The following is a 25,242-nucleotide window of genomic DNA, read 5'->3' on the forward strand; positions in this document are numbered from 1 at the left end:
GCGGTTTTAGACCAGCTAGAGAACAGCGATAGTAAATCAGAACCACTTGCGGAATTGAGTGATAATGATTCGTGGGGAAATTCGTCATCAGACACTGAAAACGATTCTGCGACTTTGCTCAGTGATGTGCGAACTTGGTGCTATATTTCAAATTTCAGTGTTTTTGGTTTGATTATATTATTGAATTAAATGTATTATTATTATTATATTATTATTCTTTATAATTATTTATTAAATTATAATTTATGATTTCATGTTTCACATTTTAACATACTAGACTCTTGTTCGGACAGATTTCAGTGAGTTATTCCTAAAAATTACAGAGCTACAATAAAAACAATACATATTTCCATGCAAAAAAATGTACCGCTTTGAGCACAGAAATACTGACATAATCAGACCGCTAGGGAGGTTAGGACAACAGCCTATCAGCTAGCTGTTAGCAGGTGCAGTTATCTTTCCTGCCACTAGATGGCTCTGTTCCTATTATGGTGTGTTAAAGGGAAAATGGTAATTGAGTTTTAGCTTCCCTTTTAGAGAAACCCCTCCTCTAGTGATGTAATGGATGGCCAAATGGTACATGGGCCATGGGAGCCAAACACTCCAACATGTAGTCTCCTGCAGTGCTAACCTAAAGGGCCTTTTGCAGGGCTGAAGTCCCAGCCAAAGTGGAATAGCATTTGTAAGTAGTCGGTGGGAGTCTAGGAGAGTATGTGCCATCTGGGAGCATGCTAGTGATATTGGGAATAGACTGGTGAGAGCACCTTGATCCTTCTCACCCTCAGCTGTGGGTCCTGTGATGAGGTTATGGAAGCTAATACTGTGGACTTAGTATCAATGGGGAAGTGGTCCCAAATCTGTAGTGATCCCTAGGAGAAGTATGGAGGTGTAATAGGAAGATGGCATAAAAGATGTGTGCTTGCATTTTGCACAGAAATGACTACTAAGAAATGTCTACTCCTACATGTGGCATTCCGTTCCAAAGAATTCTGGCAGTATATCAAATGCAATATCAAATGTCATGGAAAGCTCTGTGAAATTTCAGCAATATGCACAAAATGCTTTTTATGTGGGAACATTCCATAATTTCAAAATACTATGGTCTACGGTTAGGAAAGGCAAGAACAGGCGTCTGGCCAGGAGTATGACAATATATGGCAAAGGGTTCCATCAATAAAAGGTAAGTAGTTGTTTTATCCAATAAGAATCAGAGTAGAACTTGTACAGTTTAACACCAGCACCCAGTCGCAGTCCCCTTTACAAACATCATGGAAATATTCATAGAACAGTATAACATTGTTGCTCCTAAAGCAATTCCCTGCTTAAACACTGAACAAACCTAATCAACATAACTGTGCAAAGTTAAATCACTACTACCTGTTACATAATAGTGAGTCTATTATGTATTTCTCACAAGGAAATATGTTGAGCAACATTTACCATAAGTACAGAATATGTAAAACAAAAACTTTTTTTTTTTTGATGGAGTAGGGAATGGTTAAGAGCCCTGTTAAGTTTATTTATGTTGCTGTCCTTTCACATCCTGTACCAGAAACACAACAGGAAAAATCACTTCAAAGTGAAGGCAAATCCCCTTTTAGACCATTATCACCAGATCAGGTGTCCTCTCACCTCCACTTTTCGTGACAACTCTAAAACATTGATTTTTTTTTTATAATTTTCTGTATCAAAGACAATGCTCACCAGGACAAATATAGAGGTTGAATCTCCGCAGTATAGCTGGGTACACACAGGCTGAAAATCACCCGAAAACGGTTGGTTCAGTAGGAATAGGCCGCTGGGCCAACTTTTGACCTGTGTGTGCAGCTGTCTGTTCTAAAGAAGCTGGTCTTATGAGCAGCTTCGGTCAAATGGATATGCTGGAAAACCAGCATCCGATCGGTATCTGATCAGCATCTGATCAGCAATGGCAGTCAATGACTGCGAGTGCTGCTCAGTGTGTTCTGTGTTCAGTTTCATTCAGTCTGCTGGGTTGAACAAAAAAAAACTTGCAGCGTCTACCCAGCTTTACGATGAGCTAATTTTCAAAACCGGGAGATTTTCACATGATAACAGGCCACCAGTCCAATCTGCTGTGACCTATGATTTCCCCACAGCCATGCGTAACAAAGAGGACGGAATGCTGGTGACATCATTGACCCAATATGGCCATTTTTGGTCAATGATATTGTCCAGATATGGTCATGTGACAGTCCCCCATAGGTTTGTACTGAATTTAGTACGTCACAAAAGCTCATCCCTACTGCCCAGTAGGAATTCAGAGAGTAATACAAAAATAATAGGGAATTTATATATAAAACTTTTTTTTATACTTTAAATTCATTTTTTATTTAACTTACTTGCTGGACAATATTCTGTAGTTTTTATAGTATTGCATATACAGATCAACAGACTCATCCTCTAGTGGGTCTTTATATTTTATTTTACTCACTCAACCTCTCTGATCAACAGCAGAGAAGATAAAATCTTATTCATACGAATCGATTTTTATTTTAAATTGGTCACTTGTGATATATTTGTCCAAATCAACTTATTTCTTGCCCTTGAATCAGAGTGGCAAAATGTAAGCTTTTCCTACAGTATAGAGGGTTAGACATTTCACAATAACTAGGGGTCCACTGCCTGCAATAATTAGTCATCCTTAAAAATGTTCACAACTGACCTTCATTCTGAAGCATCGGTTTTGTGATGATAAATTGATCTAATATGGGAACAAGTGTCTAAGTTCCCAGGAAATGCAGTGACCTACATATTGAACTTTCTGCTGACAAAACTGTAGATTGTGCAGTGAGGCATTGTATCCCTCCTCAGCCAAAATGTCAGTAAACAAAGGGAGTCTTGTTTGTAAGGTTCCATAGAGGTTTTGGCCAACAGTCAACATATTGGACAAGTACAGTGCCACTGGGCAAAGAGAGCTCATGCAGATCATCTTTAAAAACCTGACTGTAAACTAATAATCATTCACAATATGTTTATTGAATTCTGCTCCAGGTATATACTGTAGTAAAATAAAGGCAAACAGTCAGTATCATCCAGAGGCAGCTTAGATACTCTAAACACCCCAAAACAAGTGCAAATGCATGTAAAGTACATTTAAACACAGGAGAATTTGATCTGGGAAATAGCGCCCGTTCACACCTGAACGTGGTACGTGAAATCCATATTCCATGTGCAGTTCCTTAAATAAGCAGGTAGACCTGTTTCAGGACTATCTGCACTACCTGTGCATGTGTCTATTTCAGAGTGAAAAAGAAACTAGCTCAGGTCTGCAACTGATTAACAGAGGGATTGCGACAGTTTTCCACATAGAAAATGGCTTCAGATTCTGGTCAGGTGCAACCTTGTTGTATGGGATGTGAGCTGTCAGCATCCCTTTCTCTGCTCTTGCAGTGATTACACAGCATGAGCAGCAATTGTACAAGGTTAACGCCCTCCTTCTCCCTCCACTCTGAGCTTGGGGCAGGCAGAGAGACATTGGAGCTTCTATGCCTGTCACAGCCACAGAACAGAAAACTTATTCCTCCTAATTAATAAAGGGGTTTGCACTCCTTTTGTTAATTAGGAACATCATCTGCTCCATTTTCTAAGTTTAGAAGAGTTGTGCAGATGATGACCTTCAAACAATCCAGGCAGTTAAGGTTCCATGCATAGGCCGGGTTAAGAGCCAATTCCAAAAATGCACAATAGGCCTGATAGAAGAGCGGTATTTAGGCTGCGGAAATGTGGATGATGGTTGATAAAGCCTCTAATGGACAATATTGAATCAAATAAATAGAAAAAAAAATTAGTGCTTGTGTTGGCCAGTCTTCTTCCACAGATTTAATGAAGACCATCCAATGGCATAGATCAGCCTGAAACAGCTGGAAGAGAGTGTTCAGCCAAAAGTGGACACTAGAGTTATTAGGGTATTGTTTTTATTTTTTTGGCAGGCTGATTACAGACTCCAGTACAGTGAATTGTTTGGAACAAAGGGAACAATGCATGGGTCACAAGTAGCTTGTGGTCCTACAAGACTTCACATTTTATGTAAAGCACAGGCTGGGGACCCAGCAAAGAACACTGGTAAACTATTAATCCCTCGGTCTGGTGGAAAAATGTACAGGCAGGTATGTGAGGCTGTCATAATTGTAGGCAGTGTGAGATTTCTCACCTAAACATTGTGAGGGGCTCCAGATTTTCTGCCTGCTATATTGTTTACTCAGATCAAAACAAGTTCTGATCTGGTTCCTGGAGTCCAGAAGCTTTGGAGAGTGTTTCTTCCTGAATAAATGTTTTCCTGGGTGTCCCTGTTTCAGACATGGTTTACCAATGCCACTACCAACTGAGCCTGTTCCACTGGAAAACAACAACAAATTCTGGTTCAAAGCAATTGAGTACTGACGTGATACTTTTTTTATTTGCACTAACATACAATTTTGAGGACAAGCTTTCAGGGTATGTCCCCTTCTTCAAGGTCCAGGCAGTACTACTACACAAAGTTTTAGCAGAATGTTAGGAGAGATGTTGAAAGGGGGAGGAAAAAAAAACCAGAAAGAAACACACACAAACAGATGTAAACAGCAATGGTAGTTTCTAGTAGCAGTGCATTTTTCTAGTTCTGCTTTGCTTGACAATCATACAGGAAGAATTGTTCAGTATCAATGCACAATTAGCATAATCACAGCTTTTTTTTTTTTGCTTTACAATTGCTTTGACAACTTAAGTGGAATAACATATTATTATAGTGAATATAAAATGCCAACCCATGTTTATGCTTACTACCATAACGCTCCATTTCAATGGTTTTCAGGAAACTTTATTTATTTGAAATGTACTAAAAGCAATTCATTGTTTCTGTCTTTGAGAATGTTTTATCATATTAGTGGGATTTTCATGTAAAATTACTAATATTTTCAACATATTTTATATTCCACTCTTATTTAGTGAAAAATTGAAAAGAAGAACCTTACTTTTCATGTAGGGCAAAGTGCTGGTTATATGTGTAGTAGTGGCTGGTTATATGTGTAGTAGTAGTAGTGGATCTACAGACAGGGGACACTGGGTGGACCCAGGGCCTTGGATAAGGGGTGCCACTAGTCCTCCTGTACAGGGCCCAGACCAGCAGGGGGGTCCAGGCAGTTTCATGAATCGGATGTGGGCAGGGAGGGTGATTGGCACATTGGGGACATGATCCCCTGTATGGCTGTCTCTGCAGCATCTCCCATTGCACCATACATTTCCCCATGCTGCCCAAGCCCCCCCCCCTCCCCCGCAATGCTGCCGGCTTCTCTCCTCTCCTTCCCAGCTGCAAACACGCTATAGGATCCTTAGGATGAATTGAGGGGGAAGAGTCTATAAATATGTCATATTTACCAGCCCCTTCTTTTCCTGAATTAACACAATGAGTGATTGGTACTGATCACGCACTTTGTTCATTCATAACTGAAACATAGTAAACTGTGTTTAGTTGGGGACCCTGTCACAATGGCTGTACGGGACCCCGTGGTTTCTAACAGCAGCCCTGGGGGGACCCCTGCACAATTTCGCAGTTACACACCATATAAATCCACATTCAACATGCTGATGTGCCTAACTGCAGTCCTCAAGTAATCATACCAGTTAGGACCATGTGCATGAACAGAGAAATCACTGACCATGGCTCCTCTCATCTGACACTAACGTAGACACTATGGGGTTGATTTACAAAAGACAAATATACTGTGAACTCTGCAAGTGCAGTTGCTTCAGAGCTTGGTAAATGAGATAAAGCTTCACTTTGTAAAGAATACCCAATCACATGCGAAAAAAAAAACCAAAAACTGTATTTTTGCTTGCACATGATTGGTTGATGGAAGTTATCAGAGCTTCTGTTCAATTACCGTATATTTCGCCGTATAAGACGCACTTTTTCTTCCCAAAAACTGGGGGGGAAATGTCAGTGCGTCTTATAAGGCGAATATGGAGCGGCCGGTCCGGTATTTCCACCGCGGCCGTGTCAGAATACCGGGCCGGCCGCTCAGCTCTGCAGCGGGACCTTACCTGTCCCTCTATCCAGCGGCGTGCTGTCTTCCCGGCTTCTGTAGTGTGGGCACTGGGCATGACAGCCGGGTGCCCAGTGCGCATGCGCGAGAAGCGGTGCGCTTTGTGAATGGTAAGGCGGTACCTGGGACACATGACAGATCCCAGAAGCCGCCGGACCAATCACAAAGCGCAAGTGCTTCTCGCTCATGCGCACTGGGCACCCGGCTGTCATGCCGAGCGCCATTACAGAAGCCGGGAAGACAGCGCGCGGCTGGATCGAGGAACAGGTAAGATCGGGTACCTGTCAAATTCAGGTACCCGCTCCCCACCTCCCCAAAGGTCAGCAGTCATCTGTGCTGTCCACAGTCTCTGGTCATCCCTGTGCTGTCCGCAGTCTCTGGTCATCCCTGTGCTGTCCGCAGTCTCTGGTCATCCCTGTGCTGTCCGCAGTCTCTGGTCATCTCCTGTACTGTCCGCAGTCTCTGGTCATCTCCTGTACTGTGTCTGCAGTCTCTGGTCATCCCTGTGCTGTCCGCAGTCTCTGGTCATCTCCTGTACTGTGTCTGCAGTCTCTGGTCATCCCTGTACTGTCCGCAGTCTCTGGTCATCTCCTGTACTGTGTCTGCAGTCTCTGGTCATCTCCTGTACTGTGTCTGCAGTCCATTAGTTCAGAATTTTTTTTTCTCCTGTTTTCTACCTCTAAAACCTAGGTGCGTCTTATGAGCAGGTGCGTCTTATATGGCGAAAAATACGGTACTAAGCTCTGGAGCATCTCTACTTTGCAAAGTGCACAGTCTATTTGCCTTTAGGGAATCAACTCCTAAGTATCCTGCCTCCTACTACTTGCGGACCCTGCCTCGTGCCTCCATCACACTTTCTCAGTGTAAGTCTATGTATGAGAGCTACTGTAAGTGTTTGAACAAATGAGCTGCAACACTAGCAAGTGATGGTAAATACGAAAGTGCTACAGATTTATTTACAGCCTTTTAGAATGACCAGGCCTCTTTTTGCTACTCGGTGCTGCACTAATTCAACTGATAATTGCGCGGTCATGCAATGCTGCACCCAAACGAAATTAACATCCTTTTTTTCACGCAAATAGAGCTTTCCTTCGGTGGCATTTGAACACCTGTGCGCTTTTTAGTTTTGACGCTATAAACAAGAAAAGACCAAAAATTTTGTACAAAAATGATATTTTTTACTTTCAGCTATAAAAAATATATAGTAAACTCAAAGTTAGTTATAAATTTAGGCCAAAATGTATTCTGCTACATGTTTTTGGTAAAAAAAAATCCCGATAAGTGTATATTGATTGCTTTGTGTGAAAGTTATATCGTCTACAAACTATGGTATAGATACTGCAATTTATGCCATTTTTTTGCTATACAGCGCTGCGCTAGTTTAACTGACAATTGCGCGGTCATGCAATACGGTACATAAATGAAATTTATGTCTTTTTTTAACACAAATAGAGCTTTCTTTTGGTGGTATTTGATCACCTGTGCACTTTTTATTTTTGGTGCTATAACCAGAAAAATTTTGAAGAAAATTTTTTTTTTGAAAAAAACAATATTTTCTCATTTCGGTCATAAAAAATATCCAAAAATCTAAAATTTCGTCATAAATTTAGGCCAAAATGTATTCTGCTACATGTTTTTGATTGAAAAATTCCCAATAAGTGTATATTGATTGCTTTGTGTGAAAGTTATAACGTCTACAAAATATGGTATAGATAATGGAATTTACACAGCTTTTACTTTCTGACAGCTCATCACATTTCTTGAGGTGCAAAAATACCAGGATAGTACAAACACCCTCAAATTACCCCTTTTCAGAAAGTAGACACCCTAATCTATCTGCTGAGAGGCATATTGAGTCCATGGAAGATTTATTTTTTTTCACAAGTTTCTGTAAACTGACAAAACATTTTTATTTTTACACAAAGTTGTCATTTAAATGATTTATTTCTCGCACAAGCCATGGGTATATCTGGAATTACACCCCAAAATACATTCTGCTACATCTACCGAGTATGGGGATACCATGTGTGTGAGACTTTTTGGGAGCCTAGCCACATACAGGAGCCTGAGATCCAATGACCACTTTGAAAGCCTGAAGGTGCGTAACTTCCTCATTACACTTCCTCACTACCTATCACAGTTTCAAAGACCCAAACATGCCAGGATAGCACCAAACCCCCCCAAATGACCCCTTTCTGGAAAGTAGACACCCCAAGGAATTTAAAAAGAGGCATAGTGAGTATTTTTCAGATCTCATTTTTTCTCACAAGGTTTTGAAATATAAAAAAAGAATAGAAAAAATATGTTTTTGTTTTTTTTCTTAATTTTCCAAAAACTTGTGGCAACAAATGAGATCTGCAAAATACTTACCGTGCTTTTTTTCAAATTCCTTGGGGTGTCTACTTTACATTGGGGGGGGGGGTTAGGTACTATCCTGGCATTTCAGGGCCTCCAAAACTGTGATAGGTAGTCAGGAAGTGTAATGAGGAAATAAAGCCCTTTAAAAGCCTGAAGTTGCTTATTGGATTTGGGGGTCCTGTGCTTGGCTAGACTGCCAAAATGTCTCTCACATGTGGTACCCCCATACTCAGCCTCAGCGGTCTCTATGTGCCTCTCTCCCTTGCTACCTATGAGCTTTGGCTATCTGTGGCCTCTTTGTCCTTATGTTGTTTTTGTACATTACAGCTTTACGTCTGTGCAATAATTGTCATCTCTGTAAGTAATTTATTATACACGATGGAATATACTATATATTAAATGGAATATATTGATCTTTATTTATATCTCTGTATAATATTTATGTAATTACATTATAGAGATGTGGAATCCTTCATTTCCCTGAGGAAGGAGTTGTATTTCTTTGAAACGTGTTGGATGAATGGAGACACATCAAACATACTATTTATGACAAATTGCTTTGTATACTTTTTTTTGTATGACATAATGTACTGCAAGCCGTATATATGTTTGCTTTTTATCTTCAATTTTTATGAATAAAATGATCTATGTATTTTTATTATAAAGTTGTGATACGAATGCCTCTAAAGCCCATAGGGGCTTTAGCAATACATTCTATTTTCTATGTAATAAAGTCACCAATACTAGATGTATTACCAATAATTAGCTGTAAATGTAAATATCAGATATTCATATGCAATATTTCATATTATCTTGTCAAAAAGAAAAAAGAATAAACATATTATTTAGTTGTGAACATGATATATAAAGTAGAAAATATATACAAAAAGACACTACACATTTTCTTAAATAGCAGTTTTACATCAGCTGGTGTATATCATTGCTTTAAAAAGTGTGAGTTGTGCACAAAACTGCTGTCAGCCACTGAGATTTCTTTGTACCTGTATGTCTTAGAAGACTGACGAGGCGACATTTTTATTGCAGCTAGTGCCGGATTATATTTATCTTTCTGCATCAATGAAAGTGACTTATAAGAGTGAGGCTCAACAGCTTTACTTTGAACTGTGCACACCTGCAAAGTTATTTAATATGAATGAAACTCTGATCTCGAATTCCATTTATGCCACAGTTTTAGGTTAAATACAGATTAAAGCCAAGCTCTAGCCAATAACTTTTTATTAGTTTTGGAATATGGAAGGTTCAGGATCTTGTCTATGGACACAAACAAATACACACATAAAAAGTGCAGCGCACCCCCTTGTGACAAAATCATATCAAATAATAAGAATGAAAGTCCATAAATCAAGATTGTCTATGAAATAATTCTATAATCCAGTCAAATCACCACTATGCACTCAATACTAAGATGCTCTTCTTGACCACCACCCATTGTACCTCTGGCCTCCACCACACTTATTAGAAAGCCGCTCACCTTCAGACTGTGACCCCTGAGCGGAAAGCTCCAATGCACTTTACCCTTTCAAGGGTTAATTCCAGATGGTATGCTGATCTTCTCTGTACAAAGACTTGAGCATGTAGGGACAATCGTGGAAGACAAAAACAGCCAATATTTTTTGAAAGTTTAATGATGGGTTGGGGTCTTTGAACTTTATTGTTTCCTTAACTCCTTAAATAAAATGATCTATGTATTTTTATTATATACATAGGCCCAACCACCATGCAAATTGGTGGTTGGGCCTTAGTTCCAAGGGGCTGCATATTTGCAAACCCAATATAGACAAAAAATTTTCTGGCACATTTACCGGCGCCTCACGGAAAAGTCACGATTGCAACTTGTAGAGCTTTCTGATGATGTGACCACCGTGACTGCCAATCATGGTAAACCCCGCCCCACCTCTCGGCATCTCAAACCCCCGAAAGTCAACTGCGCCAAGGGGTTAAATCTAGATCTAGATTTAAAAAGACATTGAAGTGACAGTTCAAAGACCCCCACCTAGCACTAAACTTTTGAAAAATAGAGAACACTGTTGGTTATTGTTTGTATATTTGAGGATCAAGGTGTTGTGAAATAGCCTTGCAAGTGTCACAGCTGGCAACCTTATTTCTTATAATTTCTCACAATTTTTGCTTGTTATGCAACTTTGACACATTTATTTGTTCTTAATAATTTTGACAGTGCTGATTGGGTTACACTTTTCTAAGATTATGGACACATGGACACACACAGCCTGGCTCGAGAGCGTGCCCACATCTGTCTTGGTAAGGAGGCACCCGGAGGAAGGAGGAGTAGACAGCACTGGCAGAAGAGGAAATAAGGAGCCTTTCTGTGCAATATTGTTGCACAGAGCAGGTAAGTATACCCTCTTTTTTAATTCAACAAAAAAAAAGCAGCCTATACTGCTGAACACCGCCTCATTGAAGAGAAATAAACAGCTAAAGTTTCTTTCACAAACCATCACTTGTCAATCTCCTGGTTCTTGGCTAAGCTCAGTGGTTCCTCCCACCAACCCTAAGATCATTATAGGACACATTGTGCTCGGTAATATGGGAGGTATGTTAGGAGAATATTTTTCTATCTTTACAGTTCTACAGTCTTCTTTAAGTTTGGTGACAGGGTTCCTTTAAGGTAAGAACTTTATTAATACAAAAATATGTTCTCAATGAAAATCCATTATAATTTCTTTTTAATGTCCAAAATACTCAAGCTTGACAAATTCTTTAATAGTTCCAGCTATTATTCTAAGACGCTAATTAGCTAATTAGAATGTTCTTTCTGTATTAACCTTTTTTCACCTTTGAAATTCCATCTTTTCTACTTCTTTGTAATATGTATTTTCTAACCTGCAGCGCATGGTGACACAGATATGTGCGAAAATTTATTCAGCAACTATATTAAAAAATACAACAGGCAGACTGTATTTTAAATGATCTCCTGCATAGCGCTGTATAGAAGGTAACAGAAAAATATTTGACAGGATCCTTGAGACTTACTTTAATGAGCAGTAGTGTGCAGCCCATAATAAATGTCATTTTGTATCAGACAAGCTTTTAGGCCTTTTTCACACAGCGGGTTAGATCAATTCTGGCTGTCAGTTGTTCAGGTGGACCTGAAAGGATGATTCATGCATCCCTATGGACAGGCGGTGTAGACAGACTTGGGTCTGTGTACACCCTCCTACCTCCTGGTCTGATTCGGATCCGGTCCACTAAAAAAACAAAAGGGGATTCATCTTCTTCCATTTAGGCAGATCGGATTGGAGGGTTGTTGGGTGTAAATGGACTTAATACTGACTGCCCATAGAGCAGAGTGGGTTGCATCCATGTCTGCTCTACTGAAACTGAGTGTCATCTGAGTATATTCTGCCCGCTCTGCTCCCTAATGGAATCCACCCCATGCGAAAGGGGCCTAAGAAGATAGTATGGTAAATAAGATAATGTCAGTTTGTAGTAAAATGTTGATTACATGTATTTATGGTGCAACCTATGACACCTACTTATATTTAAGCATGGTTATTTCCTATGAAGTGAATAAAAGATGCATTTTGCTTTAAAGTGCGTCTCTGTCGAAAATGCAAACCCATATATGAATTTCTGCATTGTATTTCTGTTTCAATTGTTTTTATTAGAATTTTTCTTTTCAAAGAAAAAGAACAAGGCATAACAAGTGCACAGGTGTTAAAATAATGCAGTTCACACGTGTACAATATTATATACAAAAAGCATAAACGTTGGGCACTCACCCTAGTCTTTTTTCAGGGAAGATGACTAACTTAAAAGGAGCAAAAGTCAGAACTCTAGTTACAAAATAAGGATTATTCCAAATATCGTAACGAGAATCACAATAGAAATATGATCACCATAAAATAATATTAGGAAAAACGAATCCAGTGTCCAGGCCAATCCCTCTGGCCTTGATGAAGCCATCAGCCAACCCTTTGCTCTGTATTTCAAATATTTCAAGCCTACTTCTATTAATCTGAATCTTCTTAAAGTTGTGAACTTACTTTGTGAAGATCCCCACACATTTACTTCCTTGAATTCTGTGACGTGTATTTACTATGCCCTGTGTCACAGAATTCCATGAGCCTGCCTTCTGAATTACATAGGTGCTGAGAGGAGGAGTTTCAGAAGGCAGATTCAGTACAGGAATCACTGATTGAATATACAAGTTACCATTGGATGTGTAGTCTTGAGAGATTGAAAGTAAATAGCAAAGGAGTAGCTGCAGCGCATGCAGGGAATCCAGGAAGTTGTGGAAAGAAATGGTAAGCAGACAAGTGTCTGCTGTCCAGGTCTTCCCCAAATACTTTGCCCTGCAGCCAGGCATAGGCTCATTCACACATTTCTTCAATGACCATTCTAGGGGTGTTGTTTTTGTTGTTTTTAAGAGAATTTAGATAGGGATGGGAAGTTAGGTGGGATACTCCAAAAATGGAAAGTACTTGCAGCTGAGGACTTTAAGTATTTTCTTATCCCATGATAAGAAACAAAGATAATTGTGTTTTTAAAAACGAAACTTAGACCAGCAAACAGGTTTAATTGCAAAAACAGACTCCAGCTTTAAGGCAGCAGTAGTAGTGGTAGTAGTAGCAACGTGAGCAGAGCCATTTTAAGTAGGGGATTAAGTGGACAAAGATCTTCATAACACCAGTCAGTGTCCCCTTTAGCCTAGACCTGCAATGGACTCCCTAGCACCAGTGGGGGTTAAGTAGCACACAGTCTCTAAGATCCTTTAGAGTTGTCTGTACTCACAAGGCCCAAGAGCAGTTGGACGCCTTCCTCCATGATACCAGATCTCCAGTAGAAGACTCTTCAGTCAGCTTTAGTAGAACCCAGGTCTCAGCATGCAGGCCCTCAGGTCACCCACCTGAGGCCCCGCAACATGAAATGCCTGGGAGGGCAACGTCCCCTCTCCCAGGCTGGAACAATCCTATGCAGGAAAGACTCAGAGTTTAGTGTGCTCACTGAACATACACAGTTACCCAGCATGCCATCAGAGCATATTCATGCTGCCATCTGCATAGCTCCACACCTATTATCCAGAACATTCTCAAAGCTTTCTGGATACAGAGGAGGAACAGCTGAGCAAACTGTGCAGACCTAGTTGGCAGAACACAAGTTATGCTTTTACCTAGCAACAATTATATCCACACTGTCTACAGTGTGGCAACTAGAGATGAGCGAATCGAAGTAGGTGAAGTGGAATTCGTTTCAAATATTGGAAAATTTTCGATTCGCGCCGAATCCGAAAAATAGCCTACTTCGGACGCGCGAATCGAAATTTTTCCTAAAATGGCGGCGGACATGTGCGGCGACGGAGCGGGGATGTCTGGGAAGGCGCGCAGACAAGGCGCGCTGACCCATAATGCATTCCTTAATGACATGTGATCGCATTAGCCAATCAGCAGCCAGCCAGCCAGCACTGTGTAATGGTCGAGCTATAAATGGCGGCCATTTTAGAATTCTTCATTTGCCTCCAGTCATTCAAGAGAGGCAGACCGCTCTGTATTAGGGACAGAGTTAGGGCCACAGAAACGTTACTTGGGGACAGAGAAACGTTACTTAGGGACAGAGAAACGTTACTTAGGGACAGAGAAACGTTACTTAGGGACAGAGAAACATTACTCAGGGACACAGAATTATTAGTGAGGGCCACAGAATCGTTACTTAGGGCCACAGAAACGCTAGTTAGGGCCACAGAATTGTTACTCAGGGACAGACAGAATTGTTACTGAGGGCCACAGAATTGTTACTTAGGGCCACAGAAACGTTACTCAGGGCCACAGAATTGTTACTGAGGGCCACAGAACTGTTACTTAGGGCCACAGAAACGTTAGTTAGGGCCACAGAATTGTTACTCAGGGACAGACACAGAATTGTTACTGAGGGCCACAGAATTGTTACTTAGGGCCACAGAAACGTTACTCAGGGACACAGAATTGTTACTGAGGGCCACAGAACTGTTACTTAGGGCCACAGAAACGTTAGTTAGGGCCACAGAATTGTTATTCAGGGACAGACACAGAATTTTTACTGAGGGACACAGAATTGTTACTGAGGGCCACAGAACTGTTACTTAGGGCCACAGAATTGTTACTCAGGGACAGACACAGAATTGTTACTCAGGGACACAGAATTGTTACTGAGGGCCACAGAACCGTTACTTAGGGCCACAGAATTGTTACTCAGGGACACAGAATTGTTACTGAGGGCCACAGAACCGTTACTTAGGGCCACAGAATTGTTACTCAGGGACAGACACAGAATTGTTACTCAGGGACACAGAATTGTTACTGAGGGCCACAGAACCGTTATTTAGGGCCACAGAATTGTTACTCAGGGACAGACACAGAATTGTTACTGAGGGCCACAGAATTGTTACTTAGGGCCACAGAAACGTTACTCAGGGACACAGAATTGTTACTGAGGGCCACAGAACTGTTACTTAGGGCCACAGAAACGTTAGTTAGGGCCACAGAATTGTTACTCAGGGACAGACACAGAATTGTTACTGAGGGACACAGAATTGTTACTGAGGGCCACAGAACCGTTACTTAGGGCCACAGAATTGTTACTCAGGGACAGACACAGAATTGTTACTCAGGGACACAGAATTGTTACTGAGGGCCACAGAACCGTTACTTAGGGCCACAGAATTGTTACTCAGGGACAGACACAGAATTGTTACTGAGGGCCACAGAATTGTTACTTAGGGCCACAGAAACGTTACTCAGGGACACAGAATTGTTACTGAGGGCCACAGAACTGTTACTTAGGGCCACAGAAACGTTAGTTAGGGCCACAGAATTGTTACTCAGGGACAGACACAGAATTGTTACTGAGGGACACAGAATTGTTACTGAGGGCCACAGAACTGTTACTTAGGGCCACAGAATTGTTACTCAGGGACACAGAATTGTTACTGAGGGCCACAGAACCGTTACTTAGGGCCACAGAATTGTTACTGAGGGACACAGAATTGTTACTGAGGGCCACAGAACCGTTACTTAGGGCCACAGAATTGTTACTGAGGGACACAGAATTGTTACTGAGGGCCACAGAACCGTTACTTAGGGCCACAGAATTGTTACTCAGGGACAGACACAGAATTGTTACTCAGGGACACAGAATTGTTACTTAGGGCCACAGAAACGTTACTCAGGGACACAGAATTGTTACTGAGGGCCACAGAACTGTTACTTAGGGCCACAGAATTGTTACTCAGGGACAGACACAGAATTGTTACTGAGGGCCACAGAATTGTTACTTAGGGCCACAGAAACGTTACTCAGGGACACAGAATTGTTACTGAGGGCCACAGAACCGTTACTTAGGGCCACAGAATTGTTACTCGGGGACAGACACAGAATTGTTACTGAGGGCCACAGAATTGTTACTTAGGGCCACAAAAACGTTACTCAGGGACACAGAATTGTTACTGAGGGCCACAGAACCGTTACTTAGGGCCACAGAATTGTTACTCAGGGACAGACACAGAATTGTTACTGAGGGACACAGAATTTTTACTGAGGGCCACAGAACTGTTACTTAGGGCCACAGAATTGTTACTCAGGGACACAGAATTGTTACTGAGGGCCACAGAACCGTTACTTAGGGCCACAGAATTGTTACTCAGGGACAGACACAGAATTGTTACTCAGGGACACAGAATTGTTACTGAGGGCCACAGAACCGTTACTTAGGGCCACAGAATTGTTACTGAGGGACACAGAATTGTTACTGAGGGCCACAGAACCGTTACTTAGGGCCACAGAATTGTTACTCAGGGACAGACAGAGAATTGTTACTCAGGGCCACAGAATTGTTACTTAGGGCCACAGAAACGTTACTCAGGGACACAGAATTGTTACTGAGGGCCACAGAACCGTTACTTAGGGCCACAGAATTGTTACTCAGGGACAGACACAGAATTGTTACTGAGGGCCACAGAATTGTTACTTAGGGCCACAGAAACGTTACTCAGGGACACAGAATTGTTACTGAGGGCCACAGAACCGTTACTTAGGGCCACAGAATTGTTACTCAGGAACAGACACAGAATTGTTACTCAGGGCCACAGAATTGTTACTGAGGGCCACAGAACCGTTACTTAGGGCCACAGAAACGTTACTCAGGGACACAGATTTTGTCAGGGATCCCGGGTCCTCGGCGGTGCGCGCATGCGCAGACGGCCGATCTGTCCCGGCCGACGATCGCGGCGGCGGCCGCGCATGCGCAGTAGCGATCGCGGCCGCACCAATGGGAGAGCAGGGCGCTCTATTTAAAGCTGCCCTGTGCATCTCCAGGTTGCCGCAAGGTCTTGTTCCTGATTCTGTAAGTACGCTTCCTAGTTGCCAAACTCTGCCTGTTCTGACTTATGCTGACCCTCTCCTGCTCTGACCCCGGCTCGTCCCTGACCATCCTCCTGCCTGACCCCCTGTACCGCGCTGCCCGCTACCTGTTGATCCTGGCTTGTGACCCCGACCATTCTCCGCTTACTCCCCCTGTACCACGCTGCCCGCACGATACCGACCCGGCTAGTCTGACCTTGCTCACTCCTAGCTGTCACCCATCCATCCGCTCGGATCGGACCTGTCGTCCCCTTCGCAGCAGGCTCATCCCGGGCACATACCCCCAGCGGGACCCCTCTACCACCGCCGGGGGTGCCCAGGGGCGCGACCTGGTCTCAGTCTTGCACCAAGTCCATCCCCACCATCAGGGGCCCTGGTGAAGAGGCAGACTGGGACTTAGACTCCGCGTCCTGGGAAACCCCGTGCTGTGGACCACTAGAGATCCCGTTGGACGGAGCCTGACAGAATTGTTACTGAGGGCCACAGAACCGTTACTTAGGGCCACAGAATTGTTACTCAGGGACAGACAGAATTGTTACTCAGGGACACAGAATTGTTACTCAGGGACACAGAATCTTTGAATTAAAGAGTATGTCAGACAACATGCAGAGGAGTGGCAGAGGAGGAAATGTTTTAGGAGCGAGCAGACGTGGCAGCAGAGGAAGGGGTCGAGGCAGCACTATTCGCAGCCAGAGGCCAGTGCTCCCGGTGTCATCCAGCGGTCGTGTCTCCACCGACAACCCTGCCGTCATCGATTGGTTGGCTCAGTCGTCTTCCTCTTCCCAGGTCACCTCTGACACCTACAGCCAACGGTCGGTGGGTACGTCAGACACAACCGTTAGTTGGCATGGCCTGGGACCAAGCCCACTGAAATCACGTGTCCTCTACCTGCCCCTGTCCTTTGGTGTTCCCTCACCAAGCGAAGTATCGCATGCTGTGGGCTCAGCCCCACTGTACAGTGAGGAAGAGCTAACAGAGGGCGGTCAGGAACGGGGGGAGACATCCGCCTTTTCAGCAGCCAGGCGAAGAAGTACTGGCGAGGAGAGTGGCTCGGTAGCCGGTCTAGAGACAGGTCTGTCTCCTGACCCAGACGCAGCCGAGGGGGCTAGTAGTGAGGCGGAGACCCTACTTGATGATGAGGAGGTTGATCGCACTTGGCAGCCTCGTCGTCATCAGGCAATTTCTTCCGCATCATCAGGAGAAGAGGGTGGCAGCTTGGCAGGGAGCGAAACAGTCGGTGGGTTGCCCAGGAGGCAGCAGGGTCGCAGCAGTGTCAGTGGAGCCAAATGGCCACGGAGTAGAGCACCAGCTCCACTGCAGCCTACCACCACGGCCAGTAGTGGTGCCGGTGTGCACGGAGGAAGCAGCAGTCAGCCAGTGAGGAGTATCGGGGGCAAAGTTTCCTACTCGGCGGTGTGGCAATTTTTCGTCAAGCCGCCCGAGGAAGTAAACGTAGCCGTATGTCGACTATGTGGCCAGAAAGTCAAGCGTGGCCAGGGGGCCCATGTTGGGACTACAGCGTTGCGGCAGCATATGCAGCGTCGCCATTTGGTGGCCTGGGAAAACCGTGATAAAGATACGGCGGTTCTGCCTGCCCCAGCCCCCGCTCCATCACCCGCTCCGTTACTTGCTCCGTCACCCGACGTCAATCACCCTCCATCAGCCAGTCAAGGCTCCAACACCTCTGCTGAGGGGAGTTGTCGCTCGTTGGCATCTTCCGCTCGTTCAGATGCTCCTTCTCCTGCTACTCCTCTTCACGGATTCCGTCAGCAGTCTTTCTTGGAATCCGTTTCCAAGAGACAACAGTTTGCGAGCACGCACCCGACGGTGCAAAAGCTGAACGTCCTCCTGTCCAAGTTGCTGGTGCTGCAGTCCCTCCCTTTCCAAGTGGTGGACTCAGCACCTTTCCGAGAAATGATGGCTTGTGCCGCGCCGCGGTGGAGAGTGCCAAGCCGTCATTTCTTCGCCAAAAAGGCAGTGCCAGCCCTGCATTCACATGTAGAAGACATGGTGGGTCAGTCTTTGAGCATGTCGGTCTCTGCCAAAGTGCACGGCAGCGCCGACGTGTGGAGCTGTAACTACGGTCAGGGACAGTACATGTCATTTACGGCCCACTGGGTGAACGTGGTGCCGTCACAGCCGCACCAGCAACTTGGACAGGTCACGCCGCTTTTGCCTCCACGTTTGCACATCCTTGGTCCACAAAAGATGTCCGCCTCTACCACCTCTTCTTCCGCCGTGTCCTCAGCCGCCACCCCCGTGCCAAGTCCCATTACCCGACCGGCATATCACATGTGCAGGGCGCAACGGTGTCACGCTGTTCTGCACCTGGTATGCCTTGGCGAACGTAGTCACACAGGGGAGGAACTTCTCAGTGTAATGAACAGAGAAATCGACAGATGGCTGTCTCCGCGCAAACTGAAAATCGGAACCATGTTGACCGACAACGGAAAGAACATGGTGTCTGCTCTGCGTCAAGGAAGGTTGTGCCATGCGCCATGCATGGCTCACGTGTTCAATCTGGTTGTCAAGCGGTTCCTAAAATCCACCATCCCACTGCAAGACATCCTTAAAATGTCACGTAAACTTTGCATGCATTTCAGCCATTCCTACACCACAAAGCACACCCTCCTTGAGCTGCAGCGGCAGAACGGAATTCCACAGCATCGCCTGATCTGCGACGTTGCAACAAGGTGGAATTCAACCCTACACATGTTAGACCGCCTTTACGAACAGCGAAAGGCCATCACCGATTTCCTGATGTTACAAGCGGATAAAGGTACTCCCCTGTGTAACTTCGATGTCAGCCATTGGCAGCTCATGCGTGACACCTGCCGCTTGCTCAGGCCCTTTGAGGAGGCCACGCTATTCGTGAGTCGGCAAGACTATGGGATGAACGACGTCATTCCTCTGTTGCACGTCCTGGAACAAATGCTGTTAACAATGGCTGGTCAGGGTGCGGTAGACGTGGCGCACAGATCTCAACGCCACATGACCCCTGTGGGGGCAGGACAGGAAGAAGAGGAGGAGGTAGAGGAGGACATTTGTGCTCAGGAATTATTGAGTGAAATGGGTGGTTTTTCCACTCAGCGGACAGGAGTGGAGGAGCAGGAGCATCTGGTAGAGGAGGAGGAGGAGGAGACAGAGGACCCAGACGCACCGTGGCAGTATGCTGTGGAGATGGAGGCAGGGAGTCCCTCGCATTCCTTGGCACAAATGGCCCATAGCATGCTCGCTTGCTTGCGTACCGACAGCCGAATAATAACCATCAGACAGAGGGATGACTTTTGGCTGTCCACCTTGTTGGACCCTCGCTACCGTTCAAAAATGGTGGCCTTTTTCACACCTGCTGAGAGGGAGGCAAAAATAACGTACTATAAAAACCACCTATGTAGTCAGTTGGTCTCTGCCTTTGTGCGCCAACGTCCATCCTCAGACACTGTGGGCCCTGTGCGCTCGCGTTCTGCTGCCATGGCAGCAGGGGAGGGGTGGGGTGGTAGGAGCAGTGGCAGCTCCACCAGCAGCGGCTGCCTCAGTCTGCAGTCGATGATGAGTAGCTTTCTTCACCAGCGCAGTGAGGAAACTACTAACCAGCCGCAGCAGCAGCAGCATCAGGTGGACCTGGAGCAGGAGCTCAAACAACAGGCTTGGGCCTACTTGGACAGCACCCTGCCAACCGAGGTAGACAATCCCCTTGACTACTGGGCAACGAAACTTGACCTTTGGCCCCAACTAGCTGAATTTGCCCTTGAAAGGCTGTCATGCCCGGCCAGTAGCGTGGCATCGGAGCGCGTGTTTAGTGCGGCAGGAGGTATTGTAACTCTGCGGAGGACACGACTGTCCACCCAAAGTGTGGAGAGACTCACGTTTGTGAAAATGAATCAGGCGTGGATTAGTCTGGATTTCAAACCACCAGTTCCTGACACAACTGACTAAATCCGCCATGAATCATGCCCCAAACATGTGCCACTTTCAGGTCTCCTCACACTGCTGGTGTGTTGAATTTTTTGACATAGGGTGCTGGCAGATTACGGGCCTCCCATAGCTGCTGCCAGGCCCCTAATCTGCCATGGGCCCCTATATACCGCCTCCTCATGCTGCTGCCAGGTCCAGAGTCTCTCATGGGTCCCTGTACGGCCTCCCATTGCTGCTGTCTCCATCGCCACACTCTGCCATGTGCCACTTTCAGGTCTCCTCACACACTGCTGTTGTGTTCAATTTTTTGACATAGGGTGCTGGCAGATTACGGGCCTCCCATAGCTGCTGCCAGGCCCTTAATCTGCCATGGGCCCCTATATACCGCCTCCTCATGCTGCTGCCAAGTCCAGAGTCTCTCATGGGTCCCTGTACGGCCTCCCATTGCTGCTGTCTCCATCGCCACACTCTGGCATGTGCCACTTTCAGGTCTCCTCACACACTGCTGGTGTGTTGAATTTTTTGACATAGGGTGCTGGCAGATTACGGGCCTCCCATAGCTGCTGCCAGGCCCCTAATCTGCCATGGGCCCCTATACCGCCTCCTCATGCTGCTGCCAAGTCCAGAGTCTCTCATGGGTCCCTGTACAGCCTCCCATTGCTGCTGTCTCCATCGCCACACTCTGCCATGTGCCACTTTCAGGTCTCCTCACACACTGCTGGTGTGTTGAATTTTTTGACATAGGGTGCTGGCAGATTACGGGCCTCCCATAGCTGCTGCCAGGCCCCTAATCTGCCATGGGCCCCTATACCGCCTCCTCATGCTGCTGCCAGGTCCACAGTCTCTCATGCCATGTGCCACTTTCAGGTCTGCTCACACTGCTGGTGTGTTCAATTTTTTGACATAGGGTGCTGGCAGATTACGGGCCTCCCATAGCTGCTGCCAGGCCCTTAATCTGCCATGGGCACCTATATACCGCCTCCTCATGCTGCTGCCAAGTCCAGAGTCTCTCATGGGTCCCTGTACGGCCTCCCATTGCTGCTGTCTCCATCGCCACACTCTGCCATGTGCCACTTTCAGGTCTCCTCACACACTGCTGGTGTGTTGAATTTTTTGACATAGGGTGCTGGCAGATTACGGGCCTCCCATAGCTGCTGCCAGGCCCCTAATCTGCCATGGGCCCCTATACCGCCTCCTCATGCTGCTGCCAGGTCCACAGTCTCTCATGCCATGTGCCACTTTCAGGTCTCCTCACACTGCTGGTGTGTTGAATTTTTTGACATAGGGTGCTGGCAGATTACGGGCCTCCCATAGCTGCTGCCAGGCCCCTAATCTGCCATGGGCCCCTATATACCGCCTCCTCATGCTGCTGCCAGGTCCAGAGTCTCTCATGGGTCCCTGTACGGCCTCCCATTGCTGCTGTCTCCATCACCACACTCTGCCATGTGCCACTTTCAGGTCTCCTCACACACTGCTGTTGTGTTCAATTTTTTGACATAGGGTGCTGGCAGATTACGGGCCTCCCATAGCTGCTGCCAGGCCCCTAATCTGCCATGGGCAGCTATATACCACCTCCTCATGCTGCTGCCAGGTCCAGAGTCTCTCATGGGTCCCTGTACGGCCTCCCATTGCTGCTGTCTCCATCGCCACACTCTGCCATGTGCCACTTTCAGGTCTCCTCACACACTGCTGGTGTGTTGAATTTTTTGACATAGGGTGCTGGCAGATTACGGGCCTCCCATAGCTGCTGCCAGGCCCCTAATCTGCCATGGGCCCCTATACCGCCTCCTCATGCTGCTGCCAGGTCCACAGTCTCTCATGCCATGTGCCACTTTCAGGTCTCCTCACACTGCTGGTGTGTTCAATTTTTTGACATAGGGTGCTGGCAGATTACGGGCCTCCCATAGCTGCTGCCAGGCCCTTAATCTGCCATGGGCCCCTATATACCGCCTCCTCATGCTGCTGCCAAGTCCAGAGTCTCTCATGGGTCCCTGTACGGCCTCCCATTGCTGCTGTCTCCATCGCCACACTCTGCCATGTGCCACTTTCAGGTCTCCTCACACACTGCTGGTGTGTTGAATTTTTTGACATAGGGTGCTGGCAGATTACGGGCCTCCCATAGCTGCTGCCAGGCCCCTAATCTGCCATGGGCCCCTATACCGCCTCCTCATGCTGCTGCCAGGTCCACAGTCTCTCATGCCATGTGCCACTTTCAGGTCTCCTCACACTGCTGGTGTGTTGAATTTTTTGACATAGGGTGCTGGCAGATTACGGGCCTCCCATAGCTGCTGCCAGGCCCCTAATCTGCCATGGGCCCCTATATACCGCCTCCTCATGCTGCTGCCAGGTCCAGAGTCTCTCATGGGTCCCTGTACGGCCTCCCATTGCTGCTGTCTCCATCGCCACACTCTGCCATGTGCCACTTTCAGGTCTCCTCACACACTGCTGTTGTGTTCAATTTTTTGACATAGGGTGCTGGCAGATTACGGGCCTCCCATAGCTGCTGCCAGGCCCCTAATCTGCCATGGGCCCCTATACCGCCTCCTCATGCTGCTGCCAGATCCAGAGTCTCTCATGGGTCCCTGTACGGCCTCCCATTGCTGCTGTCTCCATCGCCACACTCTGCCATGTGCCACTTTCAGGTCTCCTCACACTGCTGGTGTGTTGAATTTTTTGACATAGGGTGCTGGCAGATTACGGGCCTCCCATAGCTGCTGCCAGGCCCCTAATCTGCCATGGGCCCCTATACCGCCTCCTCATGCTGCTGCCAGGTCCACAGTCTCTCATGCCATGTGCCACTTTCAGGTCTCCTCACACTGCTGGTGTGTTCAATTTTTTGACATAGGGTGCTGGCAGATTACGGGCCTCCCATAGCTGCTGCCAGGCCCCTAATCTGCCATGGGCCCCTATACCGCCTCCTCATGCTGCTGCCAAGTCCAGAGTCTGTCATGGGTCCCTGTACGGCCTCCCATTGCTGCTGTCTCCATCGCCACACTCTGCCATGTGCCACTTTCAGGTCTCCTCACACACTGCTGGTGTGTTGAATTTTTTGACATAGGGTGCTGGCAGATTACGGGCATCCCATAGCTGCTGCCAGGCCCCTAATCTGCCATGGGCCCCTATACCGCCTCCTCATGCTGCTGCCAAGTCCATAGTCTGTCATGGGTCCCTGTACGGCCTCCCATTGCTGCTGTCTCCATCGCCACACTCTGCCATGTGCCACTTTCAGGTCTCCTCACACACTGCTGGTGTGTTGAATTTTTTGACATAGGGTGCTGGCAGATTATGGGCCTCCCATAGCTGCTGCCAGGCCCCTAATCTGCCATGGGCCCCTATACCGCCTCCTCATGCTGCTGCCAGGTCCACAGTCTCTCATGCCATGTGCCACTTTCAGGTCTCCTCACACTGCTGGTGTGTTCAATTTTTTGACATAGGGTGCTGGCAGATTACGGGCCTCCCATAGCTGCTGCCAGGCCCTTAATCTGCCATGGGCCCCTATATACCGCCTCCTCATGCTGCTGCCAAGTCCAGAGTCTCTCATGGGTCCCTGTATGGCCTCCCATTGCTGCTGTCTCCATCGCCACACTCTGCCATGTGCCACTTTCAGGTCTCCTCACACACTGCTGGTGTGTTGAATTTTTTGACATTGGGTGCTGGCAGATTACGGGCCTCCCATAGCTGCTGCCAGGCCCCTAATCTGCCATGGGCCCCTATACCGCCTCCTCATGCTGCTGCCAGGTCCACAGTCTCTCATGCCATGTGCCACTTTCAGGTCTCCTCACACTGCTGGTGTGTTGAATTTTTTGACATAGGGTGCTGGCAGATTACGGGCCTCCCATAGCTGCTGCCAGGCCCCTAATCTGCCATGGGCCCCTATATACGGCCTCCTCATGCTGCTGCCAGGTCCAGAGTCTCTCATGCGTCCCTGTACGGCCTCCCATTGCTGCTGTCTCCATCGCCACACTCTGCCATGTGCCACTTTCAGGTCTCCTCACACACTGCTGTTGTGTTCAATTTTTTGACATAGGGTGCTGGCAGATTACGGGCCTCCCATAGCTGCTGCCAGGCCCCTAATCTGCCATGGGCCCCTATATACCGCCTCCTCATGCTGCTGCCAGGTCCAGAGTCTCTCATGGGTCCCTGTACGGCCTCCCATTGCTGCTGTCTCCATCGCCACACTCTGCCATGTGCCACTTTCAGGTCTCCTCACACTGCTGGTGTGTTGAATTTTTTGACATAGGGTGCTGGCAGATTACGGGCCTCCCATAGCTGCTGCCAGGCCCCTAATCTGCCATGGGCCCCTATACCGCCTCCTCATGCTGCTGCCAGGTCCACAGTCTCTCATGCCATGTGCCACTTTCAGGTCTCCTCACACTGCTGGTGTGTTGAATTTTTTGACATAGGGTGCTGGCAGATTACGGGCCTCCCATAGCTGCTGCCAGGCCCCTAATCTGCCATGGGCCTCTATACCGCCTCCTCATGCTGCTGCCAAGTCCAGAGTTTGTCATGGGTCCCTGTACGGCCTCCCATTGCTGCTGTCTCCATCGCCACACTCT

This window comes from Staurois parvus, unplaced genomic scaffold (genome assembly GCF_062004578.1).
Source record: "Staurois parvus isolate SC_StPar_1 unplaced genomic scaffold, SC_StPar_1.0 ptg000025l, whole genome shotgun sequence".
NCBI classification, from domain to species: domain Eukaryota; kingdom Metazoa; phylum Chordata; class Amphibia; order Anura; family Ranidae; genus Staurois; species Staurois parvus.